Raw genomic sequence first — 15,446 nt, forward strand, 5'->3', positions numbered from 1 at the left:
TAGGCAGCACGTTTCTCCTTGAAGAGAGATTGGGGCAGTGTATCTCCATAAGTACCATGGGCTAAAGGGTTCATCTTATCACTTTTGGGAACTGAGAGCCTTGGTTCAAAGTCTGGCTCTGACAGTGGTAGTTTTCTTAACCTCTCTGAACCTCAGTTTCCTCGTCTGTAAAGCATGTGTGTGTCTGTGGTAAAGGTTAATAACAGTACCTAGCTAGTGAAGTTATGGTGAAGATGAAAAGAGATAATACTCATTAGAGGGCCTGGCACATGAAAAACTTTCAATAGATGCTAGTCATTATTCAAGACATCATATGCTTTGAAAATTTGAATGTTCTACATTGAATGATTGAGACCCCATACCCAAAACATTTTATGGCACATTGCATTTCTTTCTTATGGAATCAAAAACATAAATATTGGGACTTCCCTGGTGGCACAGTGGTTAAGAATCTGCCTGCCAATGCAGGGGACATGGGTTCGAGCCCTGGTCCGGGAAGATCCCACATGGCGTGGAGCAACTAAGCCCGTGCGCCACAACTACTGAGCCTGCGCTCTAGAGTCCGTGAGCTGCAACTACTGAGCCTGCGTGCCACAACTACTGAAGCCCGCACGCCTAGAGCCTGTGCTCTGCAACAAGGGAAGCCACCGCAATGAGAAGCCCGTGCACCGCAACGAAGAGTAGCCCCTGCTCGCCGCAAGTAGAGAAAGCCCGCACGCAGCAACGAAGACCCAACACAGCCATAAATAAATAAATAAATAAATAAATAAATAAATTTTAAAAATTAAAAAAAACATAAATGTTGATTCTACTTGACACAGTTTACGTTGATTGACTTCTGTTACAACAGCAGGAAGTGAATAAAAGATCATTGTGATTAATTTTGGAAATACACTAGAAGTTAATGCATGTATTTGTAAATGCCTTTTTTTTTGTAATTTATTTTTTATTTTTTTATATATTTTTTTAATGGTTGAAATTTTTAATTTAATGAAAACTACAAACTCACAGATCCAAAATGTTCAGTGATTCTTTTTTTTTTTTCACACCCACACACCCTGTATTTTATTTTTACAAGAGATAAATAGACTGACATCAAGCATTGTACATGGATGACCACAACAAAAGCAACAATGATTGCAATTACCAAACATGAAACACACTCATACTATGTCATAATATTGACATTCAGTCCAGTAATCCTCCACTGTAGCAGCTCCTTTACTTTGCAGTGAAAATTGATGTAAATGCCTTTCTTAAATAGAAAGTCAGAATGACAAACTTAAAAGTGAAAAAGTAACTTCAAGCTGATCGTAGTTCCCTAAATTCATTTCATTCTCTTCCTTTATCAGCCCCTGAAAAGAAGAGCACGAATCTCCTGTCCTCTGAACTCATCTGCTTCATGGAGGTTTGTCCAAGTGTATGTTGCCTGTATGGTTCTCTGGGCATTCCCCGTGAAGTTCTCTCTCTCCCCTGGCTATATAAGATGTTTCTTATGGCCTGAAACTGTTCATCGTCTTATGGAAGTGCATACGTACGTTTTGTCAGTTAAGATACAGCAATGGAAATGCATGATTTAGATGCATCAGGGACTGATGTATTCCCACACCAAAGGAGCACAGATGACCATAATTTTCTGCAGCTAAGGTACTCAATATTTCTCTTCAAATCCATCCTATTTGGATTCCAACGTTTGGTTCACTAGCAAATTCTGTAAACCCATACCACCAAATCAGCCATCTGTGGTAGGAGGCCGACTAACACTCCATGGCCGAGATCGTTTCTTCTTCGAAATTTAAATCGACTTTTCACTGGATAGCAGATTCCTATAAGCGTCTCTTCAAGGAAGCAACTTCTCTTTCCCCATGCACACAAGCATCTTGCCTCCTGACTACAGGTCTGAAGCTGTGGGAGCTGAGAGATCCAGGGTTGAAGCCTTGACCAGCTGATCATGCCTGGACCCAGGCGTCCCGGCACTGCCCGAATCAGCCACATGGCTGTCAGGAGCAGGAAGGGGGCCCACGGAAGTGGTGGGTGGGAAGAAGCAGAAGTCCTAGGCACTTACAAGAAGCGTAATTACTAGACATCTATGTCTCATTAACGTCGTAGTAATAGTATCCATTAAATCTTGTAAAGAGTAAATTAGCATTCAGAAAGAGACATTGTCCAACATCCTGATGGTGGGAAATGCTTTTCATCTTGTGTGTGTTGGCTAGTGCATTTCTTCTCCTCCTTTCTCCTGATGCGATTCTGCCTCTTTTGCAGCAGCTCAGAACTTCTCCACCTCCTGCCTCAATAGACAGGCTTTTGCAACACAGCCTCCTTGTGAAGGTCAAAGCCTCTTGCCACCTGCTGCACCACACAGAGCTGAAGTTCTGTCTCTCCTGTTGTCCCCAAGCTGAAGATGCCCCGGGGGCTCACAGACTTCCCAGCAAAGTGAAGTTATCCTAGTTTCCCTAAAATGTCTCATCCTTTCCATATCCCTGCTGATTATTGAATATACAAGAGTACTTTTGAAGAGGCATTTTGAAGTCTAATTTAAAGACTAATTATGAATACCTTGGGACGTGCACTGTTAGGAAATGAACGACCTTACAGACCTGGGAGAAAACCTTCTGCCTTACTCAGTGGGGACCCTGGGCACATGTTAGTGGGTTTCCTGGGCTTCTCACCATACAGAATTGTTTGAAAAGGGAGGCTCTGCCCAGGTGATCATTGCATAGGCTGTGAGTGTGGTGAAAACCGGCTCCAGAAAAGCCTCTCGCAAGATGTTCTGGCTCCAGCAGCTACAGTTTTGCACCTCTTCTCTCTGACCGTGAAGCAGATGAGCCAAAGGCATTCCCTGTGGATTCCAGCCTTCAAGGGACCTCCCCAAGCCCTAGGCCTGCTGCCCTCACCCCCTCTGCTTGTCACGCTGGGCCTCCTTGAATCAGCAGGTGCCACGAGATGCCAACCAACCCAGAGCCCGGGGGCCCAGCTTTTGAAGGCAGGGAGGGCCAGCACATGTGTTTTGGTACCTAGTGCTTGTTTCCAGATATCTAAGCAGGAGGGGCCTGGATTTGGGGCTCGGGAATTAGGTTTGGACTCTGCTCTCCAATGATGAGCAGCTGTGGGACCTTCAATCCCTCCGGGCTTAGGGTTACTTCAGTTTGAAAGTTAGGGAGTTTTACCGAGAACGCTAAGATCTCTTCCAGTTCTGAAAATATACCATGTTTCAACTCTGACCCAACGTTAAATTCACTTGGGCAGCTTTAAGGCACGCCACTGCCCAGAGATTCTGATTGAATTGGATCGGGTAGGGCCTTGATCTAGGTTTGTAGGTCCAGAAGAGCATATAGTTTGAGGGGACCCTGTCAAGAAGAAGAACAAAACAGTATCTTACTTTTGCAAATGTTATAAAAATATGACCCTGTGAACACGTTGCAGGGTCCCTCTCCTCCCAGGGCCTCCAGAGGGGTCTGTGCAAGTGAGGGTCCCTGAAGGTTAACTTTGCTGCTTCAGAGTAAATCTAGGGGTTCCCAGGCATCAGTAAGTCATAAATGCTTCCCAAGTGATTCCAACATGCACAACTGCAGTGTGAGAGTCTTGAGGTAGGGTCCAAATCTTGAGGTGAGGATGAGTGTGAGAGCACATGGTAATCCCGCCAGCTCTGCCTGGAATATCCTTGTTTAGAAGTTTCCCCTCCATGAGTCCGTCTCCTAACTAATTCCTACTCACTAGTAAGGCTCAGATTCAAGGTCACCTTGTTTGGGACCCTTTCCTAATCCTCTGGTTAGGTGCCATCTTCTGTATTTGTCTCAGACCTGTGCATGGCTCTGACGTGGCCCACAGCACATGCTATTGTAATTATTTCTTTATGCTTCTTTCTCCCCCCCCTAAGCTGTGATCAACTTGAGGGCAGAGATTGTGTCTTGGGCGTCTTTTCATCCCAGGACCTAACGCAGTGCCCAGCACATGAAGCCTTCATGGAAAAAAGGGAAAAAAGTAAATTATTATTATTTTTACACAGAAGACCTTTTGGTCCCCCCTCCCCATTATATTTTCTAGTCTCTTCTCTCAATAGCCAGTGAAGATACCACACTGGACATCTAGTCAGATTCTCCATATTTACAAATGTAAGCTCTCAAAACCCCTCTCAAACGCCTACGAAAAAGCTAGATTAACCATTGGATGGCACTGGTGTTGGAGCAGAAGGGCATTTGCACAGCATATGGGAGTATCAGACAGGATCCTGGCAGGAACCAGGAGGCACACCCGGCTGAGATTTTGTAGATAGAAGATGGTAAGGACTATTTACAGAGGTGCGTGCAGAATGAAGGGAACTGGTAAGGGAAGTTGAGGCCCCCAGGAACCCATTATCCTCCAAGTCTTAGAAACCATGTTCCCAACCATGTTGAGGGTTGGAGCCCAGAAGAGGGGCTGCCCAGTAGGAGCTCTATTTCGAGAAGTGTGGAGGCACCCGAAAGATGCTGCTGACGAAAACAGGAGCACAGGAAGAAATACCTTGATCTCTCTCCTGCCCTCCAGTCTCCTGCTGTTGCTTCCCACTGACCCACCGACTGGAAGCCAGAGGCAATGGGGCCCCAGTGAGGCAGTACACAGGGATCACTCCCCTGAACCCAGCTCAGAGTCGGGGGATGAAGGTGGAGATGCATCTGGGGAGGGAAGGTTAAACAGAAAAATCAGCACAACAGACTGGATGATGTCATATTACAGGGAGGGGAGGAAGTAACTGGATGTCTTTATCTATAATAACTTGATATAGTTTAAAGTAGTTCTGCTGTACTTATTTGAAGTGAAACCAAACTCTTGGCAATTTATAACTAGCCTAAAAGTAAAGGGCAGACAGCGAAGATGACTCTGCATATCCAGCTGCTCTATTCTAGGAAAGAGAAGCAGTGGCATGCGGGGATATTGACTCCCACCTGCCGACCCCCGCCCCTCACTGTTGAGAGGTAATCACTCTTGTTTCTATTGACATCTTATTTGCTCCTTGGGTCCCACAGCTGTCGGCACCCCATTCTTTCCCTTACCACCTCCCACGTCACCTCGGGTATTTCTAAGGGACTCTCCTTCTCATCGTGAAGATCCAAGCTTGCCGGTTCAGAAGAGCTTACCACTTAGCTCTCTACTGCCATGCACGGCTAACTACCTCGGGGACTATAACAGTTGGGGTCCACCGGTCCCCTCCTTGGCCTGAAACCTCACACCCACCTTGAAAGGGGGCAGAAACAGCACTGCAGGTTGTGTGTCCCCAGAGGAGGCCTCACAGTAGGTCTGCAGGGTCTGCAGTGCTGGAGGAGGCCAGCAGGGGCGCCCTCGGCAGACGCTCCCCTATGGACCCCCTTCTACCCCGCCACTGCTCCCAGGTCCCCTTCCCTCCGGTGTTCACCTCACTGACCTGTCTCCTCACGCAGAGGGTCGTCAGAAGCAGCGAGAGGCGCACGTTCCGAGAGGATGTGCCAGGGGTCTTCTCTGGCCTGAGGTCCACCGTCCCCCCCGACCCTGGCTGCCCACCATTTCTTCTCTGTGTCTCTCGTTTTTCCACAGCTGGGAGATGACAACGTAAGGGGGAGGTAGATGGGATTCGCTTGTTTCTCCGGTTCTTAAAGTACCTGTGGGGGGAGTTTCAGAATAAGAATGTGGCTGACCCCAATTGCTTTTGAACTTTCTAGTCTCTGACTTGTGGGTAAGACTGGAATCTGGGGTGGGCAGCCGCATTTGTGGAGGAGATATTTTTCTCTGCAGCTATCTGGAAAGAGCAAGGAGGGCTCTAATGCAGGTGGAGCAGGGCTCTCAGGAGGGCTGGGGAAAAACACAGAATTCTCTTGGCTGAGGCTTCCGGAGGGCTTCAGGAGGAGCCGAGCAGCTGAGTGACGCCGCGGCTGCGTAAAGGGGACGCGGGGAGCGCTCACGAGGGAGGAGCCAGAGGGGCCGGGCGCTGGGAGTCTGCGCCTGAGCCTCCTTGTGCGGGGTGAGGGGGGAGGGGGAGGGGAGGGGGAGGGGGAGGGGAGGGGGAGGGGGAGGGGAGGGGAGGGGGAGGGGAGGGGTGGGGAGTGGGGTGGAGCCTGAGTTTTCCTTCCTACCTCTTCTGGGGATTGTGAGTCAGGGGGTTACCTGCAGGGCATGACCCCAAGAGACTAGGGAGTCACTAGATACGTAATACAGGTACCCTCTTAGGTTGGGACTTCTGTGACGGAAGGGGCTGTGGTGTCTTCTTCATAACTCAGCCCCAGCTGACTTACAACACCTGATGTAAACGTAGGTGCTAAAGGGTGGTTGTTGAGTGAATGAATGCACGAAGAAGGAAGACAGCTGGTGTTTGGGGTTAACTTTTTCTTTAAACACTGTGGTCAAAGTGCTCACAAGCTGGCTTGCCAAGCAGATAGCTGAGCTTTTCTTTCTAGATGCTGAATGGGAGTAGGCGCCGAAGTCAAGTCATTCCCCCTGCCGCCTCCCCTGCACCCACAATAAAAGAGAACCTGTGCAGGGTCCAAGCCAGCTTGCTGAGTTCCAAGCTCCAACACATGTCTTTCTCCAGGTCCTCTGGTCAACCTGTGCCTGAGAAAAGCCCATGGAGGTGGGCGGGGGGGGCCGGGGGCAGGTGGACTCTGCGTCTGACCTTTCTTTTTACTCAGCTCTCAAGTCCAAGTCTATGAAAACAGACCCAGAGCTCTAGACAGGGGTGCGTCCTGGGTGTTTGGGGCATATGCTTCAGCAAGCAGAGCCTTCCAGACCACAGGATTTGTCCAAAATCAGTCTCCCTCTAGCCAGGGAATAACTGTGAATAACCATCTCAGGCCCAAACTGGAGATTTCCAGGGCCTTAAAAGCTAATTAACAATACCCTGGGAGTACTGAGTACATTGCCATAAAAACCAATGGCCCCGCTGCCAGCTCCAACTCAGAGGGTTCCGTGACTCACAGGGCTGCTGACGCAGAGCGCTCCCGGGCAGGTTTTAATGGGTTTCATGAGCATCTCTTCTCACTGCTGTCTGAAGATGGGAGGGAGGCTCTGCCCAGGAGATAATTGCCTTGACCTTGAGTCTAGTAAAAACTGGCAAGAAAAATGCTGTTGTAGCCTTGGAGTTTTCAGTGCTTGAGAAGAGTGGAAGCAAAGCCAGGGCACATGGAGACAGAGTAAAATCTGGTTTCACAACTGGGTTGGGAAATCAAATAATCTCAGGAGACCCAGTGGAGAATCCTGTGGCTTCCATGAAAAGCCCAGTTCTAGTTAGCAGGCATGAAGCCATAGTGGGGATTTATTGTAATAGCTCAGAGTGGAACTTACAGCCTCAGACCCCCTAGCTGAGCTCCTAGCTGATCATGACCTACCTTAGCCTTCATTTGCTCATCATTCAGATGGAGATAATCATAGTATATATTACATAGGTTGTTGGGAGGATTAAACAACTTGCATGGTGCCTGGTAGATAATCAGTGTCTGATAGCACTCACTTTCTTCCTCAACAGTAGGAAGCCAAGGTGAAGTCAATGGCTGGGCAAGAAACTCTTTTGGAACATTTATATTAAATGACACATTTTCCTCTTTTCCCACCACTGATATCAAATCCAGCAAACAAAGACAGACAAATACAATATATACATTGCAACTGGACAGTCGATTCTTTTACTGATGTGCAGCAAAATTCTTCACAGGATCACTGTACTTAAGCAGTACTCCAGGCCACACCAAGATACAACCAGTGGCTACTCAACAAGCTTGCATTAAACTCCTGTGCTTACAAGATGGACCAAGCATTATGACAAGACCTGCCCTCAGGAAGGTCATAGTCTATGTGGGGAGACATGTGCAAACGCATAATATTGGCACCAGGGCATGGGTTCTAACACAGTTGTGCTTGAACTAGCCTGTCTCACAATCATCTGCCAAGCTTGTGAAAACAAATCCTGGACTCCATCCCCACTGATTCTAACTCAGTAGGTTAGGGATGAGGCCCATGAATTTACATTATGTTCCTCACAAAGTACCAGGTGAGGCTGATCCTTTGAGGAGCCCTATTATAATAGAAGTCAAAAATTACGGGGTGGATTATAGCGGATCAAGAGAGTAACGAATTATTTTTTCTGGCAGGGGGGGAGTTGCTATCTTGGGTGACTTCATGGAGGAAGTAGTATTTAAGCAAAGCCTAGAAGTATGGCTAGGCCTTTAGTAAGCTGCAACTCGAGGAAGTGTTTTCATGGAGAAAAAATACTAAAAAGTCAGGGAAAATGCAGAGTACCTGCAGCAAGCTGAAAAAATACCAGGGTGTTTGTGTTGGAGAAGGAAGGGTAATAGGAGGAGATGTTGGACACTGGTTTCTAGAAGACCTGGGTGCTCAGGCTGAGGAGGTTGGACTTATTCTGTGAATAACAGGGGGGCTGCCAAATGTTTTTGAGGATGGGAATGACGTCACCAACTCAATGACCTGATGCTTTACGTCTGTGTGAGAGACAGATTAGAGGAAGTGATGAGAAAACCAGTTGGCTGGCTGACTTCTAAAATTCTCTAAGTGAAAGGAGGTCGTCTGGAAGTCTAAACTAGGCCAGTGGGGATAGAAAGAAGGATTCCTCCATGAAAGACAAAGTGGAGGGAATATCATGGGGGTTGTAAAATTAAATTGCATGCGGTTGATGAGGGAGAGAAACAAGTCAAAGACGGTCCTAAGGAATGCAGCCAGAGTACCAATGCCAGCAGAAGACTTAGGGGTTTTAGGAAGAAGAAAGATTTAACAAGGAAGATAATGACTTTGGTTTGTACCTCTTGAATTTGAAGTACCTACAAGTTATCTAGTAGTTTGCAATGCAATCCTGGGTTCAGTAGAGAGGCTGGGTCTGAGCATTTATATCTGAGTGCATCACATATAGAAGATTGTAGAAAATGGGAGAGTAGATCTTCATGGAGGGAGAACACATGGAGAGAAGGGTGTAAGCAACAGAACCTTAGCGAATGTCTAAAGTGGTTGGCGAAGAAGAGCTAGCAAAAAAGACTCGGAAATTGTGGTCTGGGAGGCATTGGGGAGGTAGTTGAATGCTGTCAGTGAAAACACTGAAAGACAATGAGGAAGATTTTAGGAACGGAGTGGCTCACAGCGTTAACTGCTAGAGAGGAAAGAGGCCTTTGGATGTGTGGATTGGGAACCTCAAGAGTGCGCTGTCCAAGGTGGGGCAGGATCAGGCTGCAGAGAGTCGAGGAATAAATAGGAGATGAGGAAGTAGAGGAAGCGGGAGTTGAGTGGTGACAGGAAGAAAGTGGGACAGTAACTTGAGAGGGAAACAAGTTCATGGGCGGGTTTTGTTGTTGTTTTAGGATCTAGGGGACCAGAGCAAGTGTGTAGGCCAAGTGGAAGGAGCCACTGGAAAGGGAAAGATTAAAGAGGTAAAACAAGAGGAGATGATTGATGCCGCAGGGTCTGGGAGGAGATGAAAGGGTGGGAGGGAAAGCCCTGGGACAAAGGACCACTTTATAACAAGGTCCTCTAGGCGTTCTGGCAATGAGATGGCCTTGGATGGGCTCCAAGCAAGACTCTCCTTTTACTAAAACAAAGAGCATGGTGGCACCAACGCAGCCCTGGGAATCTCAAATCCAGAGCTGTCTGCTTTTGCCCAAGACCAACCTCTCCACTTTCAAGCATTCAGAAAGGACCAAAGGTTAAATGAGTTTCAGTATTCTAATTTTCCAACAAATTTATTTCCTCCCTGTTAGCCAAATCATGGAGTCGTTTCCCTCATCTGGGCTCCCAAATTTAATTAGCAAACTTCCTTCTTTCCCTCTGAGAGTCAGAACAGAGACTTCATTTCTCTCCTTCCCTTCCTAGCTTTTGCTTATCTAAACTAAGGGCCCACGGGAGCTTTCAGTTGATTTATTTCAGCTGGTCCCTCACAGCCACACCGACTCTGGGTTAACCTCCTTGGCCCCTCCGGGACCATTTTTAGGAAGGTCTGCTAGGTATTCTGACCTACTAATAGGTCCCTCGAGGGGAAGTCCACACTGTCACGGTAGATATTACTACCTAACACCTTGTGAAATCCTAGGCTTTGCTGAGCTCAGCCAAGACACTGCAGGAAACACATGGACTGGGGTTCCCAGAGAGACTGTCTAGGTCTCGAAGAATAATGCTAAACAGACAGCGTACAAAGCCGTCTGCACTAGGAGCCTTTAACTAATAGCAGGAGAACGGGATGAAATGTGTCTGTTTCTTAGAGTATGTATTATTTTCAGATAGTATCGCGGCATTATTAATTATGAGACGAGCCAGGAGTTGTTGGGCGAAAGGATATTGTCAAAGGTGTTTTCCCCTTTTGTTTGCCTAGAGGGCGTGGCCTCCTCACCTTGGCCTTGCTCCACGTGCTAATGCTTTTTTAGGGACATGTCATTAGTTTGAGCGACAGAGCCCTGTTCTTCAACCTTCATAGAACTACATTAATCTCTGCACTTCAAACACTTTCTTGAACATCTAGTTCTGTTTCATACCATTTACACAACCCTAGCACTGGAAATTGTAACTCTGTCTCATCTTTCATGTTAAATTGAAGATGTCAGGAGAAAGAAAATAGCCAAACATGATTATAAACACAGCAAGTGGGATATGAACTTCTGCTCGAAGCCATATTTTTAAAACTTTGTTATAACACATATAGGAGTTTGTTTCCTACTGTCTATAATTTTTGTTTTGGCCTTTAAAAATAAGATATGGATGAAAAGTATGGGAAATATAGTTAGTAAAATATAAGGAGCTGTGCTTTAAAGTTAGAAATGGAGTAAGAAATATACATCACTGCATGAGAGATGTACGTTTTGGTGCAATAGCCTTGCCAACAAGTCTTTCTTCTTTTATTTTCCGAAGTGTTGGTCTTAGTCAATCTTCACGTGTTGCAGTAATGAAAAAATATTTATTATCTCTTCATAAAATGTCGTAGCCATTTTACCTGAGTGGGTGAGACTGCTAACCTAAGTGACTCAGTGACTATGTAAGGAAAAGGATTTGCCCATTTATGCTGCTTCAAATCTTTCCATGAAAAGAGCAGCTCCGTATGGAGGCTAGGCACAGGTGTTCAAGGCAGACCATCTTGGTTTAAATCATGGTTCTGTGGGGACTTCACCAATTTACTGCTCTCTGTGTCTCAGATTCCTCTTCTGTAAAATATGGATGGTATCAATAATAATAGTAACCTTCCTCCAATGGTGTGGAGATTAAATCATTTGATATCTGTAAAGTGATAACAGATACCGTTCCTACTCCACACAGACCCCTTATCCAGGTACCCACACGCATCCCACCTGTTGCAGGTCTGGGCTACTCACACCTGCACCTCCCCAAGAGACTTGCCCTTGGCTGATGGAAGCTGTCTTGCTGGCCACGCTTGTTAGGTGCTCTCCCCACCCGACCCCATTGGGGGTGGCTCAGAGCCAATGACCTTCTGGTCCAGGGATAGAAGAGCCAGCACCGTTGCTTCTGGAAGGGATCAACACTGGGGTACAACTCGCCATCCGGAGCTCCCCTGGAATCGGGCTGAGGCTAGACTTCTCTAGAGAACACACTTTGCCCGGCTTCTCTCCCTGCCCTGCCCTGCTTCTCTCACTCCTTTACTGGTTTCTCCTCAATAAAAGTTCTCCCTGGCGGGCCCAGGAATCCCCATCTCAGGCTCCACTAGGGAACTTGACCTGAGACCAGTACTTCAAAGAGTGCTTGGCACTTAGTACTCATTCAGTAAATGTTAGCAATGATTAAGGATTGAAAATAATCAAATTTTTGGTCTTCATCAGGTGTATGAACTGGAGAAGTCTTTATTGTTTAGAATTGAGTGGCCTACAAATCTGTCATCAGAGTTGAAAACTAAGGGCTTCCACAATCAATTGTCTTTTAAACTATGTTTCTTTTAGTGGCTGTGCTTGCGTGCCTAAAAAAGGCAAGTGCCAGAGCTGTCAGGGGTGGTCAGTCAGGATTGAAAGTGAACAAGCACGATGGAGGAACACCAGGCCCAGCTCCATAAGTGACGAGCGGTGGGGTCTCAGGTGTCCTAGGTTTCAGGGTCCGAGGATGTACCAGGAGAGGAGGGAAGCAGAGGGAGAAGAGGCAAAGCAGTAGTGACTGGAAAGGAGAAATTGTCCAGTTCTCGCTCATTTCTTGAGAGACAGGGGATAGGTTTGAATCTGGGGCTCAGGTTTTTTTGGTGGGTGGTGGGTGATAACCAGGCCTGATATCTTGTTTTGTTCAAATCGTCATTGAACAAAACTCCTCTCAGCATTGGGAGGGAAGAAGGAAAGGGCAAGGGAAAAAGGAGAGGAAAGAAGGGAGCTTTAGCTGCCAGAAGATGGTGACCCTTCTTGCATTGCAGGGGAGAGACAGGCTCTTTCTAGATTTAGGAGAGTGGACAGAGAACTTTGAGTCAGCTTAACTGCTCAGTGTGTGTTGAAAGGCAGGCGGTAGTCCTTCCCGGAATGTGTTGCTATCGAGGAGAAAAGCCACTGTAGAGCGCACAGCGGGCCGTGCTGCAGGAGCATAGCACCCCGGCAGTGCCGTGCCACAGCCCTTAGGTGGCAGAGAGGGCCAGAAGTGACCGTCAAAACGGGCCGCTGAGCCTGGGAATTTCAGCTTCCTAAATTCAAATGCAGTCTTGAAGAAGTTCTTTTCCATTTACCATCTCACGGTCAGGAAAGCCGAGACCTGGGCAGCAATTTGCAGGTGCATGACATCCATTTCAGTAATTGCCAACTACTGGCTTTTTCTCCCGGAAGATGTGCCATTGTCACCAACATCCTTTATAGCAGATGAGTTCAAGACACCTGCGTTAGGTAAAAACCTGGCCTCCTAAGACTTACCATGAGATATTGATTTGCTTTACTGCCAGGATCACTCATGTGACCAGGTAACAGTGGGTTCACCTGGCGGTAAGATGGTAAGGCTTGTTGCATCATTAGGACAGGAGGTACAGGAGGAGCACTGCTAAGTGTCTTCAGGTCCATTCTAGTGAGGCTTCTTAGAGAAGGTGAAATTCAAAGCCAGAAGAGGAGGAAAGGGGAGGCTCTGGAGGTTGGATTCATGACATTCAGCAAGGCCCAGGCTCTCAGGGTTCACTGCATTAGAATGGTTAACAGCTACTATGTATTGGGACCATTTTAGGGTGAACTTTGCACTTTTACACATTATCTTGGTCTGCTATCAACACAGTGATATTGTCATTTCCTCCCTTTTTTATTTTAAGAGAGAAAACGGAGGTTCAGAAAACTTAACCCAGTTAGGAAGTGGGAAAGTCAGCATTTGGACCCTGGCCATCTGCCTGGTATTTCTGAGTCTGGTATTTCTCTTTACTCGAGAAAAGAACACAGCCCTGCTGTAAATATATTCTGAGAGAGAGTGCATCTTATAGCATAGGATGTGTCATTTTTCTCTTTTGATTTATTTCTTGATTACGATTAACATTCACATGTATGAAAACCCAAAAAGGATAAAACTCTTCCTACCATCCTGGTCCCTTATCTGCCAGGTTCTTCCTCCCCAGCCCCACAGGTGCCCACTGGTGTTGGTTTCTTATACATTCTTCCAGGGTCTCCTTATGTCCTAAGAGGAAATATGAGATTCTTTTCTTCTTTCTGCTTTCACACAAAATTTAGCATATTAAAAACATTGCTTCATCCTTTTTTCAATTAACTCTCCTTCCTAGAGATCTTTCCATATCGTTTTACAGGGAGCTTCCTCAATCTCTTTCACAGTTGTATTGTCTTCCATTATATGGACGTCCTGTCATTTATGGAATCAGTGCCCCACTGATGAAAATTTGGGTTGTTCCTTATTTTTTGCTATTAGAAAATGCTGCAAGGAGTAACTTGTACATTCATCCTTTAGCACACATACAAGCGCATCTGTCAGTTAAACTGCTAAGAGTAGAATTGCTGAGGTAAAATGGTTGTATTTGTAATTTCTTGTGGATACTCACCAGAAACTTTGATAAGGCCAAAGTGAGACAGAAAGTACTTGCATACAGTGGTTGCATAGTGGGTTTGCCAAGGACATACCCAGCTAACGAGGACCCCAGCTGAGTTCCTTCAGAGGATTAAGTGTTAGGCGGGTACCCTGACCACTCACTGCAGCCAAGGTTGCCCGGGCTTTGGCCTTTAGTTCCCCTTCCTTTCTGCGCCAGCTCTAAAACCAGGAAGCCAATATACCCTTGAAGTTCCTTCTCTTGCCCTTGGACTTATCATACTGGGAAACAGAACTGAGACAGGCAGCCATCTGCGACCTGTCTTAGAGAAACAGAAGAAGCACAGGCTCTGAGCCCAGAAAGACCAGAGTTCTAATCTTGGCTCAATCACTTTTTATCTGTGTCATCTTGGGTGAGGTTTTTATCCTCTCTGGGCCTGGATTCCTTCATCTGGGAAAAAGGGGAAATGATGGCACCCATCAGAAGTGGTCATGGTGGGGATTAGAGATAATCTGTGGAAAGCACAGCCCGTGCTCAGTAAGTGGTTGCTATGATTTGGGGGAATTATCCTAAAACCCATTGCTTATAAACATCCTCTTTGTGTCACTGAGGCCCAGCACCGGCCTCTACCTGGCATGCACATCAATGACTCATAACCTCAGCTACAAAACCATCTCATTGTGGATGGTTCACCTCTTTGTAAGCAGTTCCCGAGTGGATTGCCACATCCGTCGATGATGCGGGGATTCCTCATGAAGCAGCCACGCTAAGCTCCAACCACACCCTTATAACATCAAAGGACCCTGGCTCATTAATTAGTCAGAAGGCAATTTTTCACTGTTCGGTCCACCACCTAAGCTGGCCCTTCCTTGAAAAACACCAAGGTTTATCTAGAGTCAGATGAGCTTGGAAATCCTACAGATAGGGCCACCCGCAGTGTCCCAATCCATGACAGGTGTCTGGACACACAAGAAGCAAAGACCCACGGAATAAAGAGCAGACATTTTCATCGCTGATCTGAGAGCTGCTGCGTCCAGTTCTCTTTGTTCATCTTTTTCTGGTAGTTCTTGACCCCCAAATCAGCACACAGAGGTCTGTGTCCTCTTGGTGAAGGGAATGAATGTTCTCTGAAGTACAAACTCCAGTGATAGCAGTAATGCAATGGTGGATTACCCTTATGTTTCCTCATGTTCTGAATCCATTAAAAGGGGGGGATTGAATTCTATCTAGTCAGGACCCTCATTCCTTTCCTTAATTGCTTTTTAAACTACTGAAATGAAAAGTTGCCAACAAGGCACATATTAGCCATTCCTCCCCTTCTCGGCCCACTCTTGCTACACTCCCATCTTCCACCCTTCAAAGTAGTTCAGCAGCAAAATGTTCCAAACTGTGAGTCACTCATGGATTGTTCAGACAACCGAAGGAAAATCCGTTAATGGGATTCGCAGAGCTTACAGCTGAAAAGAGCGAGATATGGAATGGCCAATGTGTAAAGGATTCTTCCGTGTCATTCAGAGTAATGAGA

Source organism: Balaenoptera borealis (assembly GCF_965194805.1).
Source record: "Balaenoptera borealis genome assembly, chromosome: 2".
Lineage (NCBI taxonomy): Eukaryota > Metazoa > Chordata > Mammalia > Artiodactyla > Balaenopteridae > Balaenoptera > Balaenoptera borealis.